Raw genomic sequence first — 11,056 nt, 5'->3', positions numbered from 1 at the left:
GTACGAGACCACAGGCTAGTCAACAGATACACACCAGCACCCAGGTACGAGACCACAGGCTAGTCAACAGATACACACCAGCACCCAGGTACGAGACCACAGGCTAGTCAACAGATACACACCAGCACCCAGGTACGAGACCACAGGCTAGTCAACAAGTATACACCAGTTAGTTAGTTTAGTTCATTTATTATGCACCCCATACCCATCTTGTGGGCGGTAGTGGAAAGGGTTACAGAGGCACATAATAGGCTCAGGGACTGAACCCCACAATTCAGCATGAAGGTACAAGACCACAGGCTAGTCAACAGGTACACACGGGTCCATAGAATTACCCAAATTACCCAAATCCACCCAAATTTATCAAAATCAAATCAAATCAAATGTTTATTCAGGTACAAGTACATACATAGTTATATTACAAACATAAGTTTCCGTGGTGTAGTGGTAAGACACTCGCCTGGCGTTCCGTGAGCGCTTTGTCATAGGTTCGTATCCTGGCTGGGGAGGATTTACTAGGCGCAAATCCTTAACTAGCCTCTGTTTAATGCAACAGTAAAATGTGTACTTGGTTCAAACAACGATTCTTCGCGGCGGGGGTTGTATTCCAGGGATCTGTTCGAAACGCTACGCGTACTAGTGGCTGTACAAGAATGTAACAACTCTTGTATATATCTAAAAAAAAAAAAAACAAAAAAAAAACATAATGTTGGACTTATAGATGCTGCAACCCATCCTCTGAATTGATAGTACATTTTAATACTAAGTGTAATAAGTATATTTCCTGACTATCTTACATAGTACACAATTGCACTTATGGGGCGGTTACATTTACCTCCCAATTTAATTCTCCTCATTTTCTGTTAAGACACTCAGAATTTTAGGATGAAGTTTTAAAGTTTAGTTTGCTATACCTACATTTTAAATATGAGGATTTTTTTCAGTTTTATTAAACAATAGATATTTTATACAAAATTTGAAAATATCCTGAGTTACTTTACAATTTATTGAAATATTTTAGTTTTGTTTTATAAAACTAATATCAATATAGCTATAGGTTAAGTATTAATTGTAATTAAGAAACAATAAAATGCTTATCTTCAAAAACTAAGACGGTTAGGTGAGGTCGTGGTTTTCTATTCAGCCTTTTAGGTAAACTCAAATATTCACAATATATTTGACAGTACAATTTAATACTAAATGTAAGTAAGTACAATTCCTGACAATCGTACATAGTACATAATTGCACTTATGGGGCTGTTACATTTACCTCCCAATTTTTGGAAGACGGACTGAGATAGAGCTAGAACATACAATATCTAAAGCCACTAGTACGCATAGCATTTCGAGCAAGGTGAGGTAAGGGAAAAAAATACTTGGACTAAAACTTAATAGTATAAACTAAAGCTTAAAGTATAAATTGTGTTGCAAGAAAAAAAAAAAAGATAAATAGGGGGGGGAACAAGGTAGAAAATAGCCAAGATACAAGTTGGTCAACAAACAGCATTGTTTAAAAACCTTGTAAAAATATTTAAATGCTGCTAGCATTACGTAAGTAATGAAGAAATATGGTATATTTACTCACTATAATGTTGATGCTGAATGCAGAACATGATCAAACCTATTTTTACTCTGAAATAATCTAATTTCATAATGAAATTAGAAGTAAATATGTAGCAGGTGATGCCATAGGAAGTCAACAGTCCAAGCGACAATGTTGTGGAGCGACTTATCCAAGATATATGGTCGTCTGGAGTGTGTTTGCTTCCATATCAGCCTCCTGTACACAGTGATCCAGTCGTCGCAATTCTTTGCTCAAATTGTCTCAAATTTAATTGGTGATATTAACGAGTAGGTTGTGTATTTATAAAATACTATCTTTCATAAACAGCCACGAAATATTTAATATTTGTTAAAAAAAAAAAGTGTCTGGAAGATAAATCAACTCCACAGGACAATAATTTTGTTATATAGATACTAACGTTATTTGTTAGTATGCGTTCGCTATTTAAACTACTACTGTAGTTTTTGTTCATAGAACACCAAACCCCACATGCTATCTGATATATTGCTTAATTAACAAAGATTCACAAATAAAGATTATATTTGTATATGTTATCAGAAAGGTGTAGATAAAATAGTTTTGTGAATCCCTCACGGAGATCATACCTTATTACAGAGGAAAGATATTTGTATCTTAAACAAGGTTTCTTGGTTGACGCTCTCCCAATTGATGGGAACTACGACCTGTCGAAGATCAGTGTTAATTTAATCTAGATATTGTAATAAATGAAGTTTTCTATGTGATCATACAGACAGAATTATAAACTGCATGATAATACTTTGGCATAAATATAACTGAAGTGAAAGTGAAGATATATATATGCCTTTTTATGGTTGATGGCTGGCTCAGGGAGTGTGAAGGCTTGCACACAAGCCAATCAATTGTATAATTAATTCCATATATGCAAAGTAACATTAAAGGCCTATATGCCAGAATAAAGACAGATGTGGACGATAATGTAACTACATTTCAAGGAAAATATATCTTAAATGAAAGCAAAGATGTGGTTAAATAAATAGCCAATACTACACAATCGCTGGTGTCAGGAAACATGAACAGTTGCATTAGGTGAAAAGAAATGTACCCAACCATTTCTGTCCCACCCAGGATTCTCAATTGTGCGTCGAGAACGAACACAACTGAACTACTGGGACCCCAATATATACGATATGACAGTGTCAGACCATGGAGGAAGAATTGAAACAGGAATTTCCTTAAGTACAGTACTTTTGTATATTAATGCATCTTCAGAAGGAATGAATGTATTATTCATCTTCATTCATACCTTCTGAAGATGTATTAATATACGAAAGTACTTAAGGAAATTCCTGTTTCGATTCTTCCTCCGTGGTCTGACACTGTCACATTTTTCATCACATGCTAATTTTTGTGATTTACACACATAATGATATGTTCTATATCATCAGAAAATCAGAAACATACAATATATTTTTAAATATTTGTCATTAAAGTATTTATTTTGGAAATGGAGGTGTATTTTAGCTACTCTAATATAGAGCATATATATCATAGACTCATCCTGTGAGTAGTAGTTTATTGTGCACTCCATACTCATCGTGTGAGTCTTTGTTTACGTGCACCCCATACTCATCCTCTGCGGGGTAATTTATTGTGCAACCCATACTCATCTTGTTACCAGTAGTTTAGAACATAAGAACAAAGGTGACTGCAGAATATAATAATTTATAATAATAATTTATTTAGGAAAAGCACATACATAGTTGCAGAGTTACAGTACAAACATTCTGTTTGATTTAAAGATAGAGGTAGTACAGTGACACCTCGATTAACGAGCGGCTCTATCTACGAGCATTTCGAGTAACGAGCGAGCCACTCGCAGCAAATTTGTCTCTATCGACAAGCTTCACCTCTATTAACGAGCAAAACCACATGGTGCTTCCTAGCATCTCACTGGTTCTCGCAAATTCTCGGACACCTCCGACGCCAGTGTTGTTGTTGTATCACGCACGACAAGCATCCCTCTGCATTTATTTGCGCTTTTCTTTGGGTTTTTGTGGTTTTGTGACTACAATATGTGACGCACGATGTCGCCAAAGAAGCTCCTTGCTAAAGATAGTGTTGTCAGGAGGAAGAAAGAGACAATTACTGTGGATTTGAAGAAGAAAATTATAGCAAAGCATGAGCATGGTGTCCATGTGACTGATCTCACAAGGGAGTATGGTAGGTCCTTGTCAACAATTTGCACCATTAGTAAGGGGATGAGGAGGTAAGGGAGGATGCTGCCTCTTCCAGTGAGATCAGGAAAGTGTTGGGAATGTTTGAAAAGGTGACTGCATTCTTGGAAAAGCATCACCCTGATAAAGCAGTGACAACCCGGTGTGAGAACATGTTTAATGACAATTTGCTGTTTCGTTTTAGGGACATCCTAAAAACAAAGACAAAAGCAATTGTCAGTAGACTCGTTCTTTGCAAAAGTAAAGACCAGCAAGTGATAGTAAACCACAACCCAGTCCCAGTGGGGTGAAATTCCTAAGAAGAGAGAAGCCGCCTGACTCAGAGGTGGATTCTCCTTCCGCACCATAGCCCCTCTCCTCTTTCCCACCTCCCCATTGTCTCCCTCAAGCCAGCAACGACTCTTCATAAGGTAAAGTAAACATGAAAACAGTACAACAAAACATTTATAATTACATGTGCAGTATTATATTTACATTATAAAATGTCATACAAGTATGGATGTTTTTGGGAGTGGAACGGATTAAATTTATTTCCTTTATTTTAAATGAGGAAATTTGTTTCTTAAGACGAGTTTTCCACATAATGAGCTCGGTGCCAGAACGGATTAAATTCGTTAATCGAGGTGCCACTGTACATACAATACCTAAAGCCACTAGTACGCAGAGCGTTTCGGGCAAGGTGAGGTGGGGAAAAAAACCACTTAGACTAAAACTTAATAGTAATTGAGCTTAAAGTATAAATTGCATTGAAAGAACAAAAAAATAATGAAAGATAAAAAAAGCGGGGGAACATGGTAGAAAATAGCCAATATACAAGTTGGTCAACAAACAGTATTTTTTTTTTTTTAAATAGTAAGACATGGGTTGACATTTAGAAGTAAGGTAGGTTACATGGAGTTAATTAGGTAGTACTTAGTTTTCATCTTAAACTGGTTGAGAGAGGTACAATCTTTGACATGATTGGGAAGGTCATTCCACATTCTGGGTCCCTTGATTTGTAGAGCATTCCTAGTTTGATTAAGTCATACTCTTGGAATATCAAATAGGTATTTGTTTCTGGTGTGGTGCCCATGAGTTCTGTTACAACCTTCTAGGAAGCGTTGAAGGTCAGGATTGACATTACAATTCAAAGTTTTAAATATATAGAGTACACAAGAGAGGATGTGTAGTGACTTAATATCTAACATATTCAGAGATTTGAGTAAGGGTCCCGAGTGCTGTCTGGGGCCAGAGTTAGATATTGTTCTAATAGCAGCTTTGTGTTGGGTAATTAGAGGACGTAAATGAGTATGAGTAGTAGAACCCCAAGCTACTTATTTTGGCCTATTGACCTATAGAAGGCCTATTGGCCCATACGAGGCAGCTCCTATTTATAACTACCCAATCCCACTCATATACGTGTCCAGCCTATGCTTGAAACAATTGAGGGACCCCACCTCCACCACATTACGTGGTAATTGGTTCCACAAATCAAGAACCTTGTTATCGAACCAGTATTTACCCAAGTCTTTTCTAAATCTAAACTTATCCAATTTATATCCATTGTTTTGTGTTTTGTTTTGTGTTGATACTTTCAATACCCTATTAATATCCCCTTTGTTACGTCCATTCATCCATATGTAAACCTCTTATCATGTCACCCCTAACTCTTTGCCATTCCAGTGAATGCAAATTAAGCTTTGTTAATCTTTCTTCATATGAAAGATTTATAATTTGGGGAATTAATTTTGTCATCCTACACTGGACACATTGAAGTGAATTTATATCTTCTGTAGTACGGCGACCAAAACTGAACTGCATAATCTAAATGGGGCCTAACCAGAGCAAGATATAGCTGAAGAACAACACTGGGTGTCTTGTTACTAACACTTCGATTAATAAATCCCAATGTCCTATTTGCCTTATTACAAACATTCATGCATTGATTCTTTGGTTTTAAATTCTTACTAATCATAACTCCCAGATCCCTTTTGCAAATCTGATTTCGCAATCTGAACACCATCTAGCTTGTATCTTGTACCCCCTCCCCATCCGGCTCGTTGGCGTCGTGAGGGGGCTTGGTGGACGGCTGCCGGAGTGTGATGCTCCGTGGGGCAGTCCTCTGTCCTTTTCTGGCCTTGCACTCCTGCTGCTGTCTTCTCTAATTGTGCCGGATCGCTTTTCCTTTTCCTTATGTTTAGTTTTTCTCCCCCCTCTTCTCCTCTCTGCTTGTCGTTTCCTGCCGACCTTTTGCTTGTTTTGGATTATTTCTTTGGACTTCTTCTATTTTGACGCCCGGGTGCTTGAGGAGGCATACTCTTGCACCCGTAGAACTGTAGTACCCAACGTCTCGAGCGAGGGGAACCTTTTATTGTCAATCCCCCTTTCGTCGCTGAACCCGATCTCGACGGACTGACGGTTCTTAAGGTGGCGTTTGTGGGGCGTATACTCACGACGCACCCCTAGGGGGCCCCGGCATGATCGGCGATAGCTTCCTGTTGGGTGTCCTGCCTCTAATTGTGGCTCCATGGTGGGTATGGGGGCACATTCGTGGATGAATTTTTCTCTTTGTTTCTATGTCGTTGAATGTTTCCGTTGTACCCTCTCAGGCTCGTGGGGTGGGCGACCAAGCCCCCGAGTCGGCCTGTATTGGAAGACCAGGCTCTGTAGCTCCCGCTGCGTTGGGCCCCGACCTTGCTCCTCCTTTGACCGTCCTGACTTCTTCCCCCCAGCTCCTCTCCCTCCTCTGTGGTTGGGTCGAGCCTCTAGCCCCCGGTGGTGACCACTTCGTCCCCTGGTGCGGCTAAGTCTCTCGTTGTGACTACTGCGCCTTTTGACCCCTCTCTCTCTAGGGGTTCTCAACGCCGTTCGCGCCCCAGCCGCACTCGCTCGATTCCTTCCCGTGCTGATGCGTATCAGGCCTTGTTTGGTCCTGCTTCATGGGCCAAATACTTTGATCTCCTCCCTCTTGATTCTGCGCCTCCTGACGATTTCTCCCTCCATCGGCATCTTGTAGATTCCGTGGATGCGTCTGTTACTTTCAACCCCACTCGTCTCGGTACACGTGTCGTTGCTGCTCCTTCTCAGGATGCAGCTTCCCGCTTGGCTGCCTTATCTTGCCTTGGCGAGATCCCTGTTCGGGTCTCCAAGAACATTCAGATGAATGTCAGTGTTGGCACTATTCTCCTCCCACCCCATGTTGCAACCGGTGTTCGGAATCTGCAGGATTGCCACGATGATATTTGGCATATCCTTGATGCCCAAGGCCATTCTGTCCTCCAGGTCGATTCGTTTACTCGTCCCCCTCGTGGTCGTCGCCGTCAACCCCTTCGCGTTGTGAAGATCACCTTTGATAGTAGGACCCTTCCATCCTCGGTCATTCTTGCTGGTGCTAGGTGCTCTGTCCAGGAGTATATTCCTTCTCGACTTTGTAACAAGTGCTGGAGGTTTGGGCATGGTGCCCTCCGCTGCCCTGGGACTGTCTCTCTGTCCTTTGTGTGGGGGTGAAGGTCACTCTAAGTCGGAGTGCACTTCTCCCCAAGCTCGCTGCCTCAACTGCGGTGAGGCCCATCCTACCTTCTCCCGTGCCTGTGTCCATTACAAGCTTGAGGCAGCCGTCCTCAACCTGAAGCACCGGGAGCGTTTATCTTTTCCTGAGGCGAGGCGCCAGGTTCGCCGGCTCCCGCCTTATATTAACATCTCTTATGCTCGCGTGTTGCGCTCTTCCTCTCCTCGTCCTTCCCCCTTCCTCAGACTCACAACCGTTTCCGGGCCTTGGACCCTGATACGCCCACTGCCCCCTCCTCTGTCCCTTTGTGTTCTGTCCCGAGGGGTCCCCCTCCTGGTCCTCTGTCTGGGGTTCCCCTTCTTTCTTCCCGGTCTGTCATGTCTCCTGTGTCTTCTTCCTCGTCCCCCTGCGATCCTCCTTCCCATCCTCTTCCTCCATCTATCGGCTCTCCCCGCCCCCTGTCGGTGCAGGCGGATGTCCATCGCTCTCCTAACGGTCGTCGTGTGTGCTCTCGTTCGGCTTCTCCTGTTGAGACACTAGAATCCGTTGCCCGGTACGTAGTTGCTGGGACACCAGTCTCTTTAAGTCAGAAGCGTAAGCCTGGCTCCTCTCCTTCCTCCTCCCCGGCGGGTAAGAAGGCTTCGCTTTCTTCCTCAGCTCCTACTTCTGGCTCTGTTGCTCCTTCCCCTCCCGTTTCAGTGATTGCACCCCCTGTTCCTGCTATGGAGGTTTCTTTGGCCCCTGCTTCCCTTTCGGTTGCTGCTCCTGCTGGGGTGCGCTCCTCCCTTTCTACTCCCCCTCTTCCTGCTGCTGTCCTTGACTGCTCCTCTCCGTTGTCTCCTCCTCCGGACCCCGCCCGCCCACCTCTGATCTGTACTCCCGTTTCCTTCCCTCCGTCTTTGCTCAGTTTACCCATGCCCCCTAACACTGACTTTGCTGACCCTGATCCCGACCCTGATATTCTTTAACGTGCTCTGTTGCTCTTTTGCCTTTGTTTCTTCCTTGTTCTCTGTTTTTGTTCTTTCTCTTCTCGTCGTTGTCCATTCTTCAATGGAACGTTCGAGGTTATTACGCCAATTTCCTCGAACTCCAACTTCTGATTTCGCGGTTTTCGCCCCTTTGTGTCTGTCTCCAGGAGCCGATGCTTGGTGCTCGTCCTGGTCGTTTTCGTGGCTATTCCTTTCTCTTCCCCCCCCCCCCCAGCCGTTGCTGAGGCTTCTAATTCTTCTGCTCTTTTGATTCGTGCTGATGTTCCCTTTGTTCCTTTACTTTTTCCTTCGCCTCTCCATTGTTCTGCCGCTCATATCTTTGTGGGGAAATGGTACACTGTTTGTTCCATTTATCTCCCCCCGAGTGTCCCGCTTTCTCTTCCTGATTTGAAACACCTCCTAGACTCCATGCCGGAGCCTGTGCTCCTGCTGGGTGACTTCAATTGTCGTCATTCTCTTTGGGGTGACATTCTGACGAATACCCGGGGTCGCCTTCTTGAGCCGTTTCTCCTCTCTTCTTCCCTGTCTCTTCTGAATTCTGGTGAGCCCACTCATTTGGACTCTCGGACTCGCACCCTTTCTTGTCTTGATCTTTCTCTCTGCTCTTCTTCTCTTTACTTAGATTTCACGTGGCAGGTTCTTGATGACCTCCATGGAAGTGATCATTTCCCCATCCTTGTTTCCTTTTTCTCTTTTCGCCCTTCCCTCTCTTTCCCTAGGTGGCAGTTTGCTAAAGCAGACTGGACCCTATTTACCCTCAGTGCTGCTCTCTCTGACCTCTCCCTTCTGCCTCTCTCTCGCGCTCTCCTCCTTTTTCATGACACTGTCTTCAACGCTGCCCTCCGCTCTATTCCTCGCTCTTCCTCTCGGGGTCCACGGAAGTGCATTCCCTGGTGGAATGCGGACTGTGCTCGGGCTGTCCGCTGTAAGCGTGCAGCCTGGAAGAGGCACCGCCGTAGGCAGACGACCGATTCCTTTCTTTTCTTTCAGAAAGCGAGTGCGGTGGCCCGTAGGGCCATCCGTACGACTAAATGTGAATGTTGGGCTTCTTATGTCTCAACAATTACGTCCGAAACCCCTCTGGCCCAGATCTGGAAGCGTATCCGCAAGATAGTGGGTAAGTTCGTTCCCGATGTTTCACCGGTCCTTCACCTCCATGATACTCTTGTGGCGGACCCGTTGCAGGTCGCTTCCGAACTGGGTTCCCACTTTTCTTCTGTTAGCTCTGGTCTTCATCTTCCCCAATCTTTCCTTCTTCGTAAACCTGTCCTTGAGTCTCGTCCTTTAGATTTCTGCACTCATCTTCAGCTTCCCTATAATGATCCCTTCTCTCTCTCTGAACTTCGTTCTGCCCTGGCCCTCTGCGGTTCTACGGCGGCGGGCTCCGATGGTATTCATTATGAGATGCTTCGCCATCTCCCTCCGTGCACGTCTCAGTATTTACTGAGTCTGTATAATCGGATCTGGGAGTCGTCGTCAGTCCCTGAGGACTGGCTCGATGCCGTTGTCCTCCCTGTTCGCAAACCGGGGTCTCTGGGTACTTCCCCTAAGGACTTTCGCCCTATTGCTCTCACAAGTTGTGTCTGCAAACTCTTTTGAACGTATGGTTAACGTTCGTCTGATGTGGTTCTTGGAACACCATCACCTCCTCTCCCCTTCTCAATTTGGTTTCCGCAAGTGCCGCAGCACGACAGATGTCCTGGTGAACTTGAAGGTCTATATTCGTACTGCTTTTGCTGCGAAGACCTCCGTTGTTGCCGTTCTCTTTGACCTGGAAAAGGCTTACGACACCACTTGACGATATCATATTCTATCTCAACTTCATTCTTTTGTCCTTCGTGGTCATCTCTCCCTCTTTCTCCGCAGCTTCCTCTCTCATCGTTCCTTTCGGGTGCGCCTTGGTACCACTCTCTCTGCCTCTTTTCAGCAATACGAAGTTAGCCAAAGATGGACTTTATTTAGCTCAGTATTTACTGTGGCATTTAGAGCAAGGGGGTCAGGACTGGAGTAAATGAAGGTTGTGTCGTCAGCAAATAAAATTGGTTTGAGGTGTTGGGAGGCATTTGGAAGGTCATTAATGTAGATGAGAAAGAGGAGAGGGCCAAGTATGCTGCCCTGAGGAACACCAATGTTGATGGGTAGGGTGGGAGAAATTGAATTATTCACAGAAACATACTGGAGCCTGTCAGCATGGTAAGATTTGAGGTATTGCAGGGAGTGTCTTCTGACTCCATAATGATGTAATTTAAGAAGAAGGTTTTGGTGGTTGACAGTGTCAAAAGCTTTATGCAGGTCCACAAATAACCCAACAGGGAACTCATTTTTATCAAGAGCTGCATGAATCAAGTTAATCATACTAATAAGTGCATCGTTAGTGCTTTTTTTGGGTCTGAAGCCATATTGACAAGAGCTAAGTATATTGTGTTTGGCTAGATAAGAGTAAAGCTGCTTGTAGATTAATTTTTCAAATATTTTTGACAAGTTATTCAGGATTGATATAGGTCTGTAGTTGTTAACATCTGTGAGATCACCACATTTGTGGACAGGGGTTACTCTCGCTTTTTTTTTTTAGCATATCTGGAAAGGTTTGGAGTTCAAGTGACTTGTTGAAGAGCAATGCAATAGCAGGGGCTAAAGATCTGGAGGCTTTTTTGTAAATTAAGGTTGGTATCTCCTAAAGGGCACGTAGACTTGGTTTTAAGGGAAAGGATTATCTCATTAACGTCAGTGGAATTAGTAGGCTTTAGGTACAGAGACTGTGGATAGTTACCTGTAAGATAGTCCTTAATATCAGTACTGG

At 43.7% G+C, this 11,056-nt stretch overlaps 1 non-coding gene across 1 annotated transcript in view; it reads left to right on the top strand.

Moving 5' to 3' along the window:
* LOC123759725 (uncharacterized) overlaps positions 1–11,056 on the top strand; it is a 136,325-nt gene that overhangs the window by 226 nt on the left and 125,043 nt on the right. The window lies entirely within an intron of this gene.

Source organism: Procambarus clarkii, chromosome 8 (genome assembly GCF_040958095.1).
Source record: "Procambarus clarkii isolate CNS0578487 chromosome 8, FALCON_Pclarkii_2.0, whole genome shotgun sequence".
In the NCBI taxonomy this organism is placed as follows: domain Eukaryota; kingdom Metazoa; phylum Arthropoda; class Malacostraca; order Decapoda; family Cambaridae; genus Procambarus; species Procambarus clarkii.
The sequence above is the reverse complement of the archived record's forward strand: the minus strand, read 5'-3'. Positions and strand labels throughout refer to the sequence as shown.